This window comes from Pleurodeles waltl, chromosome 8 (assembly GCF_031143425.1).
Source record: "Pleurodeles waltl isolate 20211129_DDA chromosome 8, aPleWal1.hap1.20221129, whole genome shotgun sequence".
NCBI classification, from domain to species: Eukaryota; Metazoa; Chordata; class Amphibia; order Caudata; family Salamandridae; genus Pleurodeles; species Pleurodeles waltl.
In genome coordinates, this window is record NC_090447.1 from 1,539,718,228 (window position 1) to 1,539,739,182 (window position 20,955).

General features: G+C 50.3%; 1 protein-coding gene across 4 annotated transcripts in view; it reads right to left on the reverse strand.

Moving 5' to 3' along the window:
- Positions 1-20,955, reverse strand: part of HAO2 (hydroxyacid oxidase 2) — a 257,628-nt gene that overhangs the window by 116,375 nt on the left and 120,298 nt on the right. The window contains exon 1 of one of the 4 annotated variants that reach the window (XM_069203000.1): positions 7,992-8,131. The exons of the other annotated variants lie outside the window; for them this stretch is intronic. The gene's annotated coding sequence lies outside the window, so the exon portion shown is untranslated. Of the gene's footprint in view, positions 1-7,991; positions 8,132-20,955 lie in introns of those variants that run through there. 4 annotated transcript variants of the gene reach the window in all.

Genomic DNA, 20,955 nt, shown 5'->3' on the forward strand with positions numbered 1-20,955 from the left:
GAGCCTGTGGCCCCAAGAGCACTCCAAGATAAATGGAGTGGACCCCACACAATTGTTGAAAAGAAGGGTGAAGTCACCTACTTGGTTGACTTAGGCACTGCCAGGAGTCCCCTTAGGGTGCTCCATGTCAACCGCCTGAAACCCTACTATGACAGGGCTGATCTCACCCTGCTCATGGCAACAGATGAGGGACAGGAAGAAGACAGTGATCCTCTACCTGATCTCTTCTCTTCCACAGAACAAGATGCTCTTGTGGAAGGTGTAGTTTTGGCTGATTGTCTTACTGCTGAGCAGAAAGATAATTGCATAAATCTCCTAGGACAATTTTCAGAACTCTTCTCCATTGTGCCAGGCACCACTTCTTGGTGTGAGCACACTATAGATACTGGAGACAGTTTACCTGTCAAAAGTAAGATCTATAGGCAGCCTGACCATGTCAGGGACTGCATAAAGCAAGAAGTTCAGAAAATGTTGGAACTAGGAGTGGTTGAGCACTCTGACAGTCCATGGGCTTCTCCTGTGGTACTGGTACCAAAACCCAATTCTAAAGATGGAAAGAAAGAAATGCGGTTTTGTGTAGACTATAGAGGTCTCAACTTGGTAACCAAAACTGATGCTCACCCTATACCCAGGGCAGATGAGCTCATAGATACACTGGCATCTGCCAAGTATCTAAGCACTTTTGATTTGACTGCAGGGTATTGGCAGATCAAATTGTCAGAAGATGCTAAACCTAAGACTGCATTTTCTACCATTGGAGGACATTACCAGTTTACTGTAATGCCTTTTGGTTTGAAAAATGCACCTGCCACTTTTCAGAGGTTGGTGAACACAGTCCTGCAAGGGCTGGAAGCTTTCAGTGCAGCATATTTGGATGATATAGCTGTCTTTAGCTCCAGCTGGGATGATCACCTGGTCCACCTTTGGAATGTTTTGGAGGCTCTGCAAAAGGCAGGCCTCACTATCAAGGCTTCAAAGTGCCAGATAGGGCAGGGTAAGGTGGTTTATCTGGGACACCTTGTTGGTGGGGAACAGATTGCACCACTTCAGGGGAAAATCCAAACAATTATTGATTGGGTTCCCCATACCACTCAGACTCAGGTGAGAGCCTTCCTAGGCCTCACTGGGTATTACAGGAGGTTCATTAAGAACTATGGCTCCATTGCAGCCCCTCTTAATGACCTCACATCCAAGAAAATGCCTAAAAAGGTATTATGGACAGCAAACTGTCAGAAAGCTTTTGAGGAGCTGAAGCAGGCCATGTGCTCTGCACCTGTCCTGAAAAGCCCTTGTTACTCTAAAAAATTCTATGTCCAGACTGATGCATCTGAATTAGGAGTAGGGGCAGTCCTATCACAACTTAATTCTGAGGGCCAGGATCAACCTGTTGCTTTTATTAGTAGAAGGTTGACCCCTAGAGAAAAGCGTTGGTCTGCCATTGAGAGGGAGGCCTTTGCTGTGGTCTGGGCTCTGAAGAAGTTGAGGCCATACCTGTTTGGCACTCACTTCATTGTTCAGACAGACCACAAACCTCTACTTTGGCTAAAACAAATGAAAGGTGAAAATCCTAAATTGTTGAGGTGGTCCATATCCCTACAGGGAATGGACTATACAGTGGAACATAGACCTGGGAGTAGCCACTCCAATGCAGATGGACTCTCCAGATATTTCCACTTAGACAATGAAGACTCATCAGGTAATGGCTAGTCTTATTGTCCTTCGTTTGGGGGGGGGGGGGGTTGTGTAGGAAAGTACCATCTTGCCTGGCATGTTACCCCCATTTTTCACTGTATATATGTTGTTTTAGTTGTATGTGTCACTGGGACCCTGGTAACCCAGGGCCCCAGTGCTCATAAGTGTGCCTGAATGTGTTACCTGTGTAGTGACTAACTGTCTCACTGAGGCTCTGCTAATCAGAACCTCAGTGGTTATGCTCTCTCATTTCATTCCAAATTGTCACTAACAGGCTAGTGACCATTTTTACCAATTTACATTGGCTTACTGGAACACCCTTATAATTCCCTAGTATATGGTACTGAGGTACCCAGGGTATTGGGGTTCCAGGAGATCCCTATGGGCTGCAGCATTTCTTTTGCCACCCATAGGGAGCTCTGACAATTCTTACACAGGCCTGCCACTGCAGCCTGAGTGAAATAACGTCCACGTTATTTCACAGCCATTTTACACTGCACTTAAGTAACTTATAAGTCACCTATATGTCTAACCTTTACCTGGTAAAGGTTAGGTGCAAAGTTACTTAGTGTGAGGGCACCCTGGCACTAGCCAAGGTGCCCCCACATTGTTCAGAGCCAATTCCCTGAACTTTGTGAGTGCGGGGACACCATTACACGCGTGCACTACATATAGGTCACTACCTATATGTAGCTTCACCATGGTAACTCCGAATATGGCCATGTAACATGTCTATGATCATGGAATTGCCCCCTCTATGCCATCCTGGCATTGTTGGTACAATTCCATGATCCCAGTGGTCTGTAGCAGAGACCCTGGTACTGCCAGACTGCCCTTCCTGGGGTTTCACTGCAGCTGCTGCTGCTGCCAACCCCTCAGACAGGCAGCTGCCCTCCTGGGGTCCAGCCAGGCCTGGCCCAGGATGGCAGAACAAAGAACTTCCTCTGAGAGAGGGTGTGACACCCTCTCCCTTTGGAAAATGGTGTGAAGGCAGGGGAGGAGTAGCCTCCCCCAGCCTCTGGAAATGCTTTGTTGGGCACAGATGTGCCCAATTCTGCATAAGCCAGTCTACACCGGTTCAGGGACCCCTTAGCCCCTGCTCTGGCGCGAAACTGGACAAAGGAAAGGGGAGTGACCACTCCCCTGACCTGCACCTCCCCTGGGAGGTGTCCAGAGCTCCTCCAGTGTGCTCCAGACCTCTGCCATCTTGGAAACAGAGGTGCTGCTGGCACACTGGACTGCTCTGAGTGGCCAGTGCCACCAGATGACGTCAGAGACTCCTGCTGATAGGCTCCTTCAGGTGTTAGTAGCCTTTCCTCTCTCCTAGGTAGCCAAACCCTCTTTTCTGGCTATTTAGGGTCTCTGTCTCTGGGGAAACTTTAGATAACGAATGCATGAGCTCAGCCGAGTTCCTCTGCATCTCCCTCTTCACCTTCTGATAAGGAATCGACCGCTGACCGCGCTGGAAGCCTGCAAACCTGCAACATAGTAGCAAAGACGACTACTGCAACTCTGTAACGCTGATCCTGCCGCCTTCTCGACTGTTTTCCTGCTTGTGCATGCTGTGGGGGTAGTCTGCCTCCTCTCTGCACCAGAAGCTCCGAAGAAATCTCCCGTGGGTCGACGGAATCTTCCCCCTGCAACCGCAGGCACCAAAAAGCTGCATTACCGGTCCCTTGGGTCTCCTCTCAGCACGACGAGCGAGGTCCCTCGAATCCAGCGACACCGTCCAAGTGACCCCCACAGTCCAGTGACTCTTCAGCCCAAGTTTGGTGGAGCTAAGTCCTTGCCTCACCTCGCTGGGCTGCATTGCTGGGAACCGCGACTTTGCAAGCTACTCCGGCCCCTGTGCACTTCCGGCGGAAATCCTTCGTGCACAGCCAAGCCTGGGTCCACGGCACTCTAACCTGCATTGCACGACTTTCTAAGTTGGTCTCCGGCGACGTGGGACTCCTTTGTGCAACTTCGGCGAGCACCGTTTCACGCATCCTCGTAGTGCCTGTTTCTGGCACTTCTCCGGGTGCTACCTGCTTCAGTGAGGGCTCTTTGTCTTGCTCGACGTCCCCTCTCTCTGCAGGTCCAATTTGCGACCTCCTGGTCCCTCCTGGGCCCCAGCAGCGTCCAAAAACGCCAAACGCACGATTTGCGTGTAGCAAGGCTTGTTGGCGTCCATCCGGTGGGAAAACACTTCTGCACGACTCTCCAAGGCGTGGGGGATCCATCCTCCAAAGGGGAAGTCTCTAGCCCTTGTCGTTCCTGCAGTATTCACAGTTCTTCAGCCTAGTAAGAGCTTCTTTGCACCAACCGCTGGCATTTCTTGGGCATCTGCCCATCTCCGAGTTGCTTGTGACTTTTGGACTTGGTCCCCTTGTTCCACAGGTACCCTCAGTCAGGAATCCATCGTTGTTGCATTGCTGATTTGTGTTTTCCTTGCATTTTCCCTCTAACACGACTATTTTGTCCTTAGGGGAACTTTAGTGCACTTTGCACTCACTTTTCAGGGTCTTGGGGAGGGTTATCTTTCTAACTCTCACTATTTTCTAATAGTCCCAGCGACCCTCTACAAGGTCACATAGGTTTGGGGTCCATCCGTGGTTCGCATTCCACTTTTGGAGTATATGGTTTGTGTTGCCCCTATCCCTATGTTTCCCCATTGCATCCTATTGTAACTATACATTGTTTGCACTGTTTTCTAAGACTATACTGCATATTTTTGCTATTGTGTATATATATCTTGTGTATATTTCCTATCCTCTCACTGAGGGTACACTCTAAGATACTTTGGCATATTGTCATAAAAATAAAGTACCTTTATTTTTAGTATAACTGTGTATTGTGTTTTCTTATGATATTGTGCATATGACACTAAGTGGTACTGTAGTAGCTTCACACGTCTCCTAGTTCAGCCTAAGCTGCTCTGCTAAGCTACCATTATCTATCAGCCTAAGCTGCTAGACACCCTATACACTAATAAGGGATAACTGGGCCTGGTGCAAGGTGCAAGTACCCCTTGGTACTCACTACAAGCCAGTCCAGCCTCCTACAGACACATTTGAAAGTAAAGGGAGAGCATAACCACTGAGGTTCTGGTTAGCAGAGCCTCAGTGAGACAGTTAGGCATCACACAGGGAACACATATAGGCCACAAACTTATCAGCATTGGGATCCTGGCTAGCAGGGTCCCAGTGACACATAACAAACATACTGAAAACATAGGGTTTTCACTATGAACACTGGGCCCTGGCTAGCAGGGTCCCAGTGAGACAGTGAAAACACCCTGACATATAATCACAAACAGGCCAAAAGTGGGGGTAACAAGGCTAGAAAGAGGCTACTTTCTCACAATACACTCATCCTTTCTTTCATCATCCATAACCCTTTCACTCATCCATCATCCAATCACCTTTTCACTCATCCACCCTTTCACTGATTTATCCATGCATCTATCCATCCACCTCTTCACTCACCTATTCACTCACAGATTCATCCACCATTTCACTCACTAATTCATCCATCCATCCTCATTATCCATCCATTCATCCATCCGTTGACCCATCCTTCTGCCCTTTCACTCATCCATCCTTACAGCTATCATTTCACTCATTCATCCAGGCATCTATCCATCCACCCTTTCATCCATCAATCCTCACTTTCACTAATTCATCCATCCTTTCACTCATCCATCCTTACAGCTATCTTTTCACTATTTCATTCGGGCATCTATCCATCCACCCCTTCACCTAACCACCCATCCACCATTTCAGTCACACATGCATCTATCCATCCACCTCCCCCCTTTCACTCACCTTATAGCCTTTGTCTGCCCAGCTGCAGCCAGAAGAGGCCCATCAAGAGCCCCACCCCCGGGGTTCAGGGCCCCCTGCTTGATGTTCTGTCAGATTATTATTTGGGGCACTCAACACAGCAGGGTGGTTGGCGCCCCGGCCTCTAACAAGGGCAGCACCGGCTGCAGGCTCTGAACCGCGAGGCCTGGCAGTGCAGCGCTTCACCAGGGGGCAGCACGTGCTACATAAAATGCAGTTACCTCTAAAGTAATGAAGATTACTGGTAAGTAACTGAGTCATTACCTCAACGCCACTTATCATCAGAACATGAAGTCATGAGCGGGACGAGGACAAGTAGAACTGGAGTAATGAAGATTACCGGTAAGTAACTGTTTCATTACCTCTACGTCCCTTGTCATCTCACAACCTGGAGTCATGGCTAGGGTGAGGATGAGTAGGATTAGGAGTAATGTAGATTACCTATAAGTAATGAAGATTACTGGTAAGTAACTGAGTCATTACCTCTACTCCCCTCGTCATCTCACAACATGGAGTTATAAATGGGACAAGGATGAGTAGGACTGGAGTAATGAAGATTACCGGTAAGTCATGAAGATTAGGGTAAGTAATGGAGTCATTACCTTTACGTCCCTCGTCATCACAACATGAAGTCATGACTAGGATGAGGGCGAGTAGTGCTAAGAGTAAAGAAGATTACTGGGAAGTAACTGAGTTATTATCTCTCTGTCCCTCCTCATCACAACATGAAGTCATGACTGAAATTAGGTCGACTAGGAGTAATGAAGATTACCGGTAAGTAACTGAGTCAGTACCTTAACGTCGCTCGCCATCTCACAACATGAAGTCATGTTTGGGACAAGGATGAGCAGTGCTAAGAGTAATGAAGATTACCGGTAAGTAAGTCACTATCTCTACGTACTTCGTCATCACAACATGAAGTTATGACTGAGATGAGGATGAATAGCGCTAAGAGTAATAAAGATTACTGGTAAGTAACTGAGTCATTTCCTCACCGTCCCTTGTCATCTCACAACATGGAGTCATGGCTGGGATGAGGATGAGTAGGATTAGGAGTAATGTAGATTACCGGTAAGTAATCAAGATTACTGGTAAGTAACTAAGTCATTACCTCAACGTCCCTCGTCATCTCACAACATGAAGTCATGTTTGGGACAAGGATGAGCAGTGCTAAGAGTACTGAAGATTACCGGTAAGTAACTCAGTCATTACCTCCAAGCCCCTCGCTGTGACCGGGACGAGTAGGGGTAAGAGTAATGAAGATTACCAGTAAGTAACTGAGTCATTACCTCTATGCCCCTTGCCGTGACTGGGATGAGGACGAGTAGGGCTAAGAGTAATGAAGATTACCGGTAAGTAACTGACTCATTACCTGAACGTCCCTTGTCATCACAACATGAATTCATGACGGACGAGGACGAGTAGGACTTGGAGTAATGAAGATCAGTGGTAAGTAACTAAGTCATTACCTCTCGTCCCTCGTCGCAGTCATGACTTCATGTTGTGATGACGAGGACGAGTAGAACTAAGAGTAATGAAGATTAACAGTAAGTAATGAAGATTACCAGTAACTAAGTCATTACCTCTCGTCCCTCGTCGCAGTCATGACTTCATGTTGTGATGACGAGGACGAGTAGAACTAAGAGTAATGAAGATTAACAGTAAGTAATGAAGATTACCAGTAAATGAGTCATTACCTCAACATCCCTCGTCATCTCACAACATGAAGTCATAAGTGGGACAAGGATGAGTAGTGCTAAGAGTAATGAAGATTACCAGTAAGTAACTGAGTCATTACCTCCAAGCCCCTCGCCGGGACTAGGCCGAGTAGGGCTAAGAGTAATGAAGATTACCGGTAAGTAACTGAGTCATTACCTCTGCATCCCTCGTCATCACAACATGAAGTTGTGACTGGGACAAGGATGAGTAGGACTAAGAGTAATGCAGATTACCGCTAAGTAATAAAGATTACCAGCAAGTAATGAAGACTACCGGTAAGTAACTAAGTCATTTCCTCAGCGTCCCGCGTCATCTCAACATGGAGTCATGGTAGATACTTGCATGTAACTGGAGTTGTTTACATACTCACCGCATGTAACACACACCATGGCTTCCGTGGCACACAGCGCAAGAACAGACCCCACAGAAAGAGGCGCCCTGTGCTTTGGTTTCACCGACAAGGTACAGACCGTAAACGACAATTTAGACTAAATGTTTGCTTTGATTTATAATCTGAAAATTCGTGAGGTTACATACAAGTGTTTACAGTAAAATCAAATATAACCAACAATGCCTTCCGGTACCTTTGAAAGGTCGGAGTTTTAAGGAGGCTACAGCTTTTCAGACACGTTTCTATACTTTGGGACTTAAAGCACGCACAGCTTCAGCGCAGCTGGATAAGAGGGTGAGCAAAGCAGACATTTGCAGAAGTCACATTAAAGTTGTGAGAGTTTGTAAAGTTGGACTCGGCGGTACCTGCTCGTCGCCCGCTCGGCCCTTGGACTGGAGGTCCCACTGCAGTCAGGAGGGGGGGGGGGCACGCTGACCTTTCACCTCGGCGGGGAGTTAATGGTTACTTTATAGTTAGAGTTTAATCGCGTCACGCAGGCAGTCTGCAGTGCGAGGACCCTGACGTCCTAGAGGGGGCAGGAGGGGGCCAGGGGCAGGCACCTGCCCTGGGGGAAGAGGTGGGGGGGGGCTTCTGTCAGAAGGGACGGGGGGCACTGAACATAACTGGGGGGGCTCCTTCTGGCAGCGCTGCAGTGGGGGCGCACTTCTCTCAGCGGTATAACACTGCACACTGACTGCGCAGCGCTAGCCTGGACCAACACTGACACCCGCAGGCCAGGAGTGGGACTGGGGGCCCAGGTCAGCTCAAGTCCCGGCAACGAGCAGGTTCTGCAGCTAAAGTGCCTGCAGTGCGCACGCATGCAGTGGAGGACCCTGACTTCCTAGAGGGGGCAGGTGGGGGCTTCGGCCCAGGAGAACAAATGCCCGTTGGGGGGTGATGTGAAGAAGAGACAGGTGGACACTGAACATAACTGGGGGCTCCTTCTGGCAGCGCTGCAGTGGGGGCGCACTTCTCTCAGCGGTATAACACTGCACACTGACTGCGCAGCGCCAGCCTGGACCAACACTGACACCCGCAGGCCAGGAGTGGGACTGGGGGCCCAGGTCAGCTCAAGTCCCGGCAACGAGCAGGTTCTGCAGCTAAAGTGCCTGCAGTGCGCACGCATGCAGTGGAGGACCCTGACTTCCTAGAGGGGGCAGGTGGGGGCTTCGGCCCAGGAGAACAAATGCCCGTTGGGGGGTGATGTGAAGAAGAGACAGGTGGACACTGAACATAACTGGGGGCTCCTTCTGGCAGCGCTGCAGTGGGGGCGCACTTCTCTCAGCGGTATAACACTGCACACTGACTGCGCAGCGCTAGCCTGGACCAACACTGACACCTGCAGTCCGGGACTGGGATTGGTGGGGGTTCTGCAGTTAAAGTGCCTGCAGTGCACCCATGCAGTGCACAGGCTGACATGGGAAGTGAACTCCACTCTGCCTCCACGGCGAGTTTTCCAGGGAGTTGCCAGCTAGCGTCACGACTTCCTGGACCTTCAGCCAGAGGCGCTTTGGCGCTAGCGCACAGAGCCCCGTTTTAAGTGCCTTCCAAGCCAGCCCGCCCAGTACACCAAGAGCTGTCAGCTACAAGCCAGAACCAGCTTTAAGTGTCCCACCTGCCGGGGGGCCCCTGGCTGCGGTCAGTTGTGGCTGAAATAGAACCTCGGGACTCTGTGCCTTTATAACAAGCATTGGCTATGCCAATAGCTGTGGCTTCTTAATTGAAGTTCCTTTGATTGGTTTAAGCACTGAATAAGTCATCATACATGCACTCCGCCATTCTTCTTTACTCTCAGGAACCCATTCATCCATTCACTGATTCATTCCTGCATCTCTGACCCCGTCCCCACACACTCACAACATTAACAACCTCAGCAACTTATGCAAGATAAACTCAAGGAATACAAGTAGAAAAAAAGAAAAAAATGCTGCTGCCTAAACACAGCAGGAACATGCTTGCAATAATGAAACTAAACATAGAAGTAGGCGTCCATCTTGCAGAGGTAATGTAAATAGTTTATTACTGTTTCAAAATTGTAGCGTGGCCCCCCACATTTAGAATCAATGTGTTGGCCATCTTGGAATGGTAAAACGATGGTACACCATGGACAACAGCACTCCATTATGGTTGCCTGATTTAAAGGGAGTAGCCACGCGTATGCAGCGCACTGCAGCTGGAATGAGCCACAAGCAGGCGTTTCACCACCTGGGTAGCTGCTCTATCCTCTTAAGAAAAAAATGAAAATAAAAAGAGAAGTAAATAATTGAAAGAAGAACTAGAAAAGGAGAACATTGGAAACTGAAGCAGTGACCGCCAGCCCCAATACTGATGTGCACTAGTTTTCAGGGGGATGTACACATAAGATCAGAAAATGACGTCATTCACAAGAGAGCCAATGACCAATGTGGACTGAGCTATTACCCCATGGAGTACGCTACCATGGATGTAAACAGAGTGAAACTGACCCTCAGACGACCCATAGACGCTCTATGTATCTATAGGGGAAGTATTAATATAAATGGATCTATTGATTATTTAATTAATTTTTTTCTTGTCACAAGATCCTAGCAGACAGCTGAGCCTTTTGATGGGACTTTAGCGAGAATTATTCCAGTGCACATCTACCCCTAGGGTTTGTCAGAGACAGTAATCAACACCAAATTCCTTGCCTAGAAAGAAAATCTGACATTTCCTGTAACAAAATACCTGCTGGACACAGCAGAGAGCTCTAACTTGGGTAGGCTGTTGTCTAGTGGGAGGGGCCGAAGGTACGCTTCCCGTTTATTGCGCCAGGGACAGGTCAATGTCCTGGACTTGGCCTGGTTTAGATACTGGTGGACGAGTCACTCCGTCACAACGGTGACAGATATCCCATCCGCTGAAATCTGAACCCATAGAATATAATGGGATTTAGATTTAGGAGGACAGGAAATCTGCCATAGTTGTGACGGAGTAACCCGTCCGCCAATATCTAAATCAAACTGTTTGTGATGGTGACAGAACACGCTAGGTCTTCTTGTTCCCGTGTTACCTTAGGGAGTATTTGCATCCCTTAGGTTAAGAGTATTGAAAGTTACCCTAGTACACCTCGCATTGCCAGTCCAGCTTCCACTCTACTCAAGCGTTTAACCCTGCACCTACCCAGCCTTAACACTGCAACGGAGCAGCACACGGAAGTGTGTGACCGACCGGCTGAGAAGAACATGTACATCGAGGTTACATGCCAAGGTTCCATGGCCCTGAGACTTCATCCTATGGAGAACCCAAGCTGAGGGGAGTTTAGTGAGACAATATTTTAGGGTGCTCCTCAAGGTACACGATTAGAAGTCAAGGGCTGAGGTACAAGTAGTGTGCACGGCCTCCGATACAAGTGATGCAATAATCGGGGGAGAGGATGTGGTGTACCGGGCAGAGCTGCTGACTTTGTATCTGGGGGAACTCGATTCAAGTCTCAGCATCGGCTCAACGTCCTGTGATTCTGGGCAAATCACTTAAGCTCCCCGTGCTACCAAAAATGAATGTGTCCTTGTGTAATGTAACTGGTGCACATGTAAAGCGCTCCAATAACTTTGGGTCGAGTTTGCTCTATATAAAACTGCAAAAAAGAAAAATACTTGGAAATCATCTTTAGGGCCAGGAACTTTGAGCAAAGCTTACACATGGACAGATAGGGGTTCATTTATTGTACCGACAAGAGAACCCAGTGCAGTTGTGCACTTGATGTACAAGGAAGAAAGCCTTCAGCAAAATGTGCTGTGGCAAGGGATGTCAGTGTAACCTTACCTGGCAAACGTGGCTCGATCGAATTTCCAAAACTTTCAGACATGTCCGATTGCAAGGTTCTGGATACTGTGGAGTTTGCCCAAGCAGCATCCGGGGAGGCCCTTGTAGACACACTAGTGTTATACAGTCATGAAAATATACAGGCATCGTAGGTCAGACAGAAGCAGTGGCAAGGTTATCACCAGGAGACACAGCTGATGGAAGCAGGAGGAGGCAACTGCATGGGTGGGACCAGTCACTGATGGAACTTTGGGCCATATGTACGAACACATTTCCCATAGACACAGAATGGGCAAAACTGCTTGCTACATCTGGCCCATAATCCTGACGAAGGCCTAAGTTTGTTCACTTGGGTACAAGGAAGACTGAAACACTATATTACAAATGAGCAATGACCATCAAGTTTTTAATTGGTCAGGTTCATAATCTCACTTTTTGGCCATTTTGGCACAACTTTCATTGAAAGAGAGAAAGACATTCAGAAGCGCATGGGATGGTGCGGCTCACGGTTTTGTCAAGCTGGACAGGGATTTGCTCATCGTTTGTCGATGGAAATAATATAAACTTTATGTTCAGGTAAGGACTGTTAGAAGCTGGACATTCGTACTGAATAGTTTGGGGTACAGTGCAAAGCCCAGGAAAGAGGACAGCAGGGAATCCAGAAAATGGATGGGGGGGGGTAAGCTGTGACCAATGGCGCAGGAAAGAACTAGTCCAGTTCGAAAATGGCCCTGGCATACCTATTGCTCCAGCCTCCGAGTCAGAATGGATTGACTGACCATGTCCGATGCAGAGGACAGGTGAAAAGGAGCAGAGCTCTCCATCACCAGAGTCCAGACTCCAGCACAGGCCTCTGGGACAACACCAGCACCAACTTCATACAAGCACCAGGCCTGCCGCAAGCCCAGTGTGGTCACGCAGCCAGAGACGTTTTAAGGGATGGGTAACGTGGGCCCTGGCCCCGGGCCCCAGCCTCCCCTGGGGCCCTGCTAGAGCCAGCTCTGTTCTGCAGAGAGTCTTGTCCTGGTGACCTTGAATAATTCTTAAACAGATTGTTTTAAATACCATTTTTCTTTCATTCATTTTTAATGTGAGTGATGTGTGAGTATATTGACATTTAGCAGAGAAAAGTTTCTTTTGAAAATATAAAAAAAAATGTGGGAGTGTCACCCAGGTTATTTGCAGTAACATTAGTCAACTGCTGCTGTTAGAGTGTTGGAAGCAGATATCACTCCCCTGAATATTACATGTAAATACATTTGGAATTTGGACCAGTCTCTGTGTCACTGACAGTGACCTGGACAAAAAGGGCCCGAAGGAGCTGAAACAGCATCATGAATTGTGGGCTTGGCCCGGGGCCCCCGATGTCCGCGCAGAGCAGGTTGACTTGGAGTGGTTTCACCTTTTTTAGCCAGTTTCAGACAGAGGTCGCCCTCGAGTCCAGAGGGTCTCCAAGAACCAGAGAGGGCGTCTTTCATCGGTCTGTTCCAGTCTATCTGTATCACTCTTTCCAATCCCGAGGGGCCCCTTCTGGGGATTCAGAGATTATCAGAGCACCTGTGAAGAGATGGACGCCAGTGGGGTCTGCCTCAAAGTCAGAAACGGGGCAGAGGTGCCCGGACAGTGTCAGAAGCGAGCGCACGACCACCTCCGAACCGGTGACAAGAGAGGTGCTTGCTCTCATGGGGGGTGCGGGGGGGTGCACCGGGGTCTCAGCTAGGAGGAAGGCGGCGAATAAACCAGAACCTTCCATAGGTTTCACCGATCCCTCCGGTGACAGCCCACGCAGTCTTGTCAAGGAGCAATGGTAAAGGCTTCAGCTTTAAGACTTGGACTTACTTCATTCATGACTGAGAACGGCTCCTTCACATTTAAAAAGAGACCTGGACTTACTCATAGACAGGGCGGTGTTCTCCTGGCCTAGGGTACTCACTAAGCAAGAATCTGTACAACTGCTGGGATTCCTCCTTGTAGGAGTCCCTTCATCAAACGTCAGACTCAGCGCTTGCGAAGGGGATTGCATTGGATAAAGGGCTTGGAGCCCGCCCACTGCTTACCATTTGTGGGGTTTAATGTCACTCTCGCTTGCTGCCTTCTAATTGGGCAGCTCACGCCACCTGCACTGCCTCTTCTTTTGGCTGGAGCAGGGACCAAGTACTGATGGCTTCATCTTGATTAGGGTCCTTCCACAGCCGGTGCTGTGACTGAGGTGCTACCTTTTATCTGTTTTCTTCTTCTTCCTTGCTTCCATCACAGCACCAGCGATGGAGGGCTCGTCAGCACCGCTGTCCCTTAGAAACCGACCTCGAGCATCTGTAAACGGGCCTGTATTCTTTGACTGACGGTTAAAATGAGCCCATTCAAGATGGAGCGATGCTCACAGAATGTGGCAATAGTGTTCGAGGGAGGATGTTCGGACTTCTCAGCTTGGAGTCGTCGGCTCATTGCATCTCAGTGAGCTGGACGCATTGGACTGCGCGTTGCTCGGCCTGTGTCTGGGTGTGAATGCTGAACGCACTCTTTACTGTTGCTCAAGCTCTTACCTGCAGGACTGAACCAGCGTCAGTGCTTCCGTTGTAGTAGCTCAGGGACTGTATTACAGAAAGTGCCCGCTTTGTGCGCCCCGGGACACTGTGGTGTTATAGACCATGGTGCGGCCCCTTCTGTAATACAGATAGTGCTGGTGCACATCTAGCTCCAGTGCTATCACCAGAAGCTGGGCCGTCATTTGCATGGGGGCGTGGCCCAATGCAAATGAGACAATCTCTTTACCTCTGCGACGTGCCATTTCATGGACCTGGGGCAAAGGCACAGAAGCTCTCAGAGGCGCACTGAACGTGTGCCACAAAAAAGTGGTGCACTGTCAGTGCGCCCCTGATGGCAGCCCTCGGGAGGGGAGACCCCAGACATCCCCTTGCAGTGACTGACTGCTCACGCCTGCAAGGGGATGTCTCCTCTCTTAAAGGTGCAGGCGGGTTGCTGCCGGCACAGTGAAACATGGAGCGGCATTGAAGCCTTCGCTCGGTATTTCACCTGAATGCGCTGTCCCCGGGCAGCACCTGTTTGCGGCTGCTGTACCACAGTGCGCACACACCTGTTTAATGACATTGCCCACACCTTAAAACATCTGTACTGTAATCTGAGGGGTGAATATGGTGATGAAGAAGGCAAGGGTTTAAGAAGTCATAGTATTCTGTGACCATCACTAGGTCTGGTACCCTGGCCTATCCCAATGCAGTAAATGAGGGAGGGACACCTCTGCCCTCCTTCCAGTGGATGACAGTCCACAGAATTTAGAGCTCCTTCCTATGTCAATAGCGAGCTCTTTGACAAAAGTGCGTCCACTGGTGCACTTGATGCACTTTTGGCAAGGGTGAATGATGAGTGGCCCACCATGTGACAGCCCACTTCAAATATTCCTTTGTTTGTCAGAGACAAACCCCCAAATCAGGAGGTTGTTTCTGAGAAACAAAAATCTTAATGACCTCCACACAAAGGGAGTTTTATACCCTGTAAGTGGCAACCATTGTTGATTTTCCCTGCCTGGCATGGTGGACTCTGACAGGGGTCTGCAACAGGAAACGCACCTAAAATAGGGCAGACCTCTCTCATATACTGACAGCAGGGAGTCGGTAGTGGATATACCACCACCTGTGGTAGGCTGCTGGCAGACTAGGGCCTAACTTCTAGTAGCCATTAGCTCCGCCACCCAGATTTACTGGTAACACTCGTATTGGTAACTCTGGAATGAGGAATTACAGGAATTACCTGGTGCTACATCCGGGCACTCCGAATGGAAACGAGAAGAGCTAGACTCGTAGAATAGCAGCTCAACCAATTTATGGTAGATCAACTTGCTCTGGTGGACTCTAATTAACCCCTTAGTCTTCACTTTTTGCTGGCTAGATTTAATTTTCATCTGCACATCCCTTACAAACCTACCGCCTTTATTTTTGGGTCAAAGAGGGGAATATAGACTCAGCTCCTAAATTTCAATTACATTTTGCTAATGAAAATAATAATAATATTATAATGAAAAATGTGAGCACAGCTCAGTTTTCAGTGCACATGAGCGTAACGCTTCCTAATCTCACAAGGATATCTGCTGATGTCATGTGGATGCTTCTACAGGGTGCCTAGCGACTGCGAGGGTATGGGTATTATGGAAGGCCCTTACCATTCCTTACAGGGGATCCCCCTGAGGTTTTGTTCCTATAGCCCCCTCGGGAACCACCGTGCCTGAGGGGGATATAGGAAAATCTTATTTTGACAGCAAAGGGATAGTCTACAAGGAACGGATGGGACCAGTTGGTGATGAGAAGAGCTACCTTTGGAGTGATGGAGGAGAACGTGTACCAGAGAGAATGAAAGCATACCTTGAGAATGGAGACACGATTACTTGTGGATGTGGAAGAGAGAGATCACTTGAGGAGGAGTAGAGTGAAAGATACCCAAAGAGCATGGCAGCTAGGCAAGAGTTAAAGGGGGTCATTCTGACCTCGGCGGTAAAAGGCCCTTACCGCCGGTCAGAAGACCGCCATAACACCGCTGCGGCCACGGTTAACCGCCACGGTCATTCTGACCCACAACGGCCAAACCTCCAAAAATCCGTCCTCCACTGCAGCCCGCCACATCAGCGGGCAGCGAGAAACTGGAGATGACCAAACCTCCACCGTCACGCCAACAGAAATACGCCCATGCCATTACGACCCACGAATCCACACGGCGGTCATTCAAACGCGGTATTCCATTGGCGCTACACACCGCCGCGGTCAGAATACACACACAGCACCAAAACACAGCCACATTGGACAATTTGAAATACACACACCTGATACACATACACACACCACTCCCACACAATCAACCAACTATAAAACACACACCCACATCACCCACAAACCCCTGCGACCATAATTACTGAGAGAAGGAGAGAGAGACACAGCAGACAATCCATAGCAAGACACACTGAGGCACACTACACCATCACACACACCACATAGTAGCACAAAGCACCACTCACCAACATACTTATCACATACACCACCCCACACCTCACCCACACCACCCCATGGCACCCCAAAGGCACCCACGATTTTCGGACCAAGAACTCCGGGTCATGGTGGAGGAAATCCTAAGAGTGGAACCCCAGCTCTTCGGCTCGCAGGTGCAGCACACCAGTATAGCTAGGAAGGCGGAGCTATGGCAGCGGATCGTGGACAGGGTCAACGCGGTGGGACAGCATCCCAGGAATAGGGAGGACATCCGCAAAAGATGGAACGACCTACGGGGGAAGGTCCGATCGATGGTCTCCAGGCACAACATCGCGGTCCAGAAGACTGGCAGCGGACCCCCACCCACCCCTCCCGAATTCACATCGTGGGAGCAAGAGGTCTTGAACATCCTGCATCCTCAGGGCCTCGCAGGAGTAGCCGGAGGAATGGACTCTGGTAAGTCCAATCTCAACTACTATATCCCCCCACCCCACCAGCATGCCAACCCACACCCCCACCCTCACCCCCAACCCCCCAGCACACATCCTCCCTGACAATGTCTCACCAGCACAACCCACCCATCCCAACACCAACTCCTGCATGCCAACACAAATCATGGGCACCCATCACCTAAGCATGACCACTGCACTAACCCCCCCCCCCCCACTAACTACCCTCACAACACCTCCCTCAAGGGAATGCCTGCACTGGGGGACAAGGGCACCCATAACACGCACGCTATTGCACACACAGAAACAATAACCAAACTCTCTTACCCCATGCAGGACCCGAACGACAACACACCAGCCAGGAGGGTCCAGAAGTGTCCATCCCACCACTGGAACAGGCCCACACTGAGGATAGCAGCTCTGTCGACAGTGAACCTGATGACCAGCCCGGACCATCGGGGACCTCTGGGCAGTCGGTTCCCCTCAGGCAGCCACAGGCCACACCAGACCCGACCCCCTCTGCCAACACCAGCACAGCTCCCACCCAGCGGGCCCATGCCTCTGTCTCTAGGACAGCTCAATCAGCGGTGTGTCTACCACTACAGGGCCCCCAGGGTAACCCACCAACCCAACAACCACAGGGACCTGGGGGCAGTGGGAGTGGGCACACCGTCCAGGGGACAGAGGCCCAGGGAAACAGGGCAACTCGGAGGGCTGCTGTGCGACAGGGGGGGGAGGAGAGGCCCAGGGAACCCACTCTCCAAGAGGCCCTCACCACCCTCATGGGGGCCTACCACCACTCCCAAGAAACGATGGCGACGGTACTGGCCAGGTTCACTGAGATCCAGGCACAGCAGGAGGAACGCTACATGGGGTTCAGGGAGGAGCTGAGAATCATCGGGACCGCAATGGGGACCATCGTCCTGGCCCTCCACAGGATAGAGGACGCGTTGCGGGACCATGGTGCACCACACAGGGCCCCTGTCACTAGCCCGGACCAAGAACAGCCTACCACCACCGCCGGCGCTAGTGGACAGGAGGTCCCAACACCTCGACAGCCCCCCAGAACCCCACCTCCTGCTGAAGAACAACCACCCCGTAAGAGGAGCCTGAGACCAAAGAAAAAGACAGAGTAGGATGTCAAGACCCCCGCCAGCAGGACATACCCCCTGAACTCTTCCCACTGTCCCACATTGCCACCCTGTCCAACCATGAACTGCCTATGCTCCATCCTTCCCCAGGCAAAATAACAATGCACCTGTGAGACTGAGAACTGGACTCTGCCATGGATATTCCTCCACCCCCGCCCATCACCCTTAGAATCACATGTACCGATATCTAGCACTGTAAATAAATCACATTTTGCACACAAATCTGTTTTGAGTCATGCTGTATTATTAACAAATGTATTACATATTACTGTTCAATTTCTGTTCTGTCAATTAGTCATGACAACATACCAATGTCAATACGCTGTATTTCATGGGCGAACCAAGCAGAAGTCAGGTACTGAGTCAGACAGCACTGAGAAGGAAAGGGAAAGGCAAAAATTAATGAAAAACATCTGTGGGGAACTACAGAAAGTACAGATGCAGGAGGCTATAAGCAATTGTGAAATGGCGTGGGTGATTCTTACCTGTGTGTTACTGGAAATACTGTTGTATCACTCTGTCCCTATTGTCTGTGTCGTCCTCAGAGTCTTCCTCCTCTTCACTCTCCACAGGCTCCACGGCTTCTACAACACCACCATCTGGACCATCCTCCTGCAGGAAAGGCACCTGGCGTCGCAAAGCCAGGTTGTGGAGCATACAGCACGCCACGATGATATGGCACACCTTCTTTGGTGAGTACATTAGGGATCCACCTGTCATATGCAGGCACCTAAACCTGGCCTTCAGGAGCCCAAAGGTTCGCTCAATCACCCTCCTAGTACGCCCATGGGCCTCATTGTACCGTTCCTCTGCCCTGGTCCTGGGATTCCTCACTGGGGTCAATAGCTACGGCAGGTTGGGGTAACCAGAGTCACCTATTAGCCACACACTCTGTCTCTGTAGCTGTTCCATCACATAGGGAATGCTGCTATTTCGCATAACATACGCGTCATGCACTGACCCTGGGAACTTGGCATTTACATGGGAGATGTACTGGTCAGCCAAACAGACCACCTGGATATTCATTGAATGGTAATTCTTCCTGTTCCTGTACACCTGTTCATCGTCATTTGGGGGGACTAAAGCCACATGGGTCCCATCAATTGCACCAATGATGTTGGGGATGTGTCCAAGGGCATAGAAATCAGCTTTCACTGTAGGCAAATCACCCTCCTCTGGGAAAATGATGTAGCTCCGCATGAGTTTCATCAGGGCAGACAACACTCTGGATAAGATCTTGGAAAACATAGGCTGAGACATCCCAGATGACATGGCCACTGTTGTCTGGAATGAGCCAGTTGCAAAGAAATGGAGGACAGACAGAACCTTCACTAGAGGGGGAATTCCTGTGGGTTGGCGGATGGGGGACATCAGGGCTAGCTCCAGCTGGGCACACAGTTCATGGATGGAGGCTCGGTCAAGTCGGTATCGTAGTATTATGTTGCGTTCTTCCATTGTGGACAGGTCCACCAGCGGCCGGTACACGCGAGGATTCCTCCTTCTCATCGCTAGTCCCAGCGGACGGTGCCTAGGAAGGAGAATATGGAGTACAGAGTCAATCCACTCCCAGGTACGTACAACACAGCTTGCACAGTACAGGTAAATGTATGGTTTGATATGTTTGTATGTGTGCCATTGCAAGGCCTAGGCCTGTGTGACGCATTAGAAATTAAGCCATGTGGGCCCTTGAAATGGCCGATGCCTGACCTGTGAAGTGGGACAATGGGATGTGAGGTCACTGCGCTGGCGGGGCACACCGTGGCGGTAGGCGGTCGAAGACCGCTGTGCGAAGACGCATTGGTTAACATTGAAGCCTATGGGTTTCAGGAGCCAATGACGATGTGCGCCGGCGGTCGCGGGACGCACCGCCGCGGTACGCACCGCCGCGGGCATGACCGCCGCGGGCGTGACCGCCATTTTCTATCTGCTCAATCATTCGAGACCTGATCATCCACAGGAGAGGACCTATACTGCAAGTGCTGCTGTGAACTCGGTCTGGAAGTGACAATGGCTGCTGCTACTGGTGAAAGGGCCCCCGCCTTCAGTTCAGAAGAGTTGGAGAAGCTCGTGGACGGGGTCCTCCCCCAGTATGCGCTACTCTACGGTCCTCCAGACCAACAGGTGAGTACACTCAGTGCACATTGAATGGGTTATGCCTGTGTGGAGGGGGGGGGATGTAAGTTGGTGGGGTGTGGAGGGAATGAGGAGTGCAACGCACAACAGATGAGAGAATGGGAACCATGACAAGGTTGGGGAGGGGGGGGCATGTACTCCAAACATGCAGATAATGTGACGGTTTCTCTTTCCCACCCTGTACATGTCAAACAGGTGAGCGCCCACCAGAAAATCGATATTTGGCGTGCCATCGCCAAGGAAGTCCGGAACTTGGGGGTCTACAACAGACGGGGCACCCACTGCCGCAAGAGGTGGGAGGACATCCGCCGCGGAACGAGGAAGACCGCAGAAACACTGCTGGGGATGGCCTCACGACCTAGGAGGGGTGCCAGTCGCACCATGACCCCCCTGATGTCCCGGATCCTGGCGGTGGCCTACCCTAATTTGGATGGGCGCTTGAGGACAGCACAGCAGACACAAGGGGGTGAGTATCCGCACATTCTCCTATCTGTATGCGCATTGGAGGCGTCTGGGTGGGGGAGGAGGGCTGTGGGTGACATTAGGCCAGGGCGCTCTCTGTAGTGTAGTCCGCTCCCTTAGGCATGGCCCTGTGCCCCCGCCCCCCACCTCTGTAGGGTGCCAAGTGCAGCTACCCATGCTCCAGCATCACACATGTGCGCGTGTGTTGTCCCTAGACCTGTTTGCCTAGTCAGAAGTACTGAGTAGTGTACCCCAAGTTCGCGACTTAGTGCACGAGGCACCTGTGTCTGTCCTCTCCGCAAAGGGTATTGCTAAGGCATGCACTCAACTTTGTTTCATTTCTCCCCCCACCCTAAA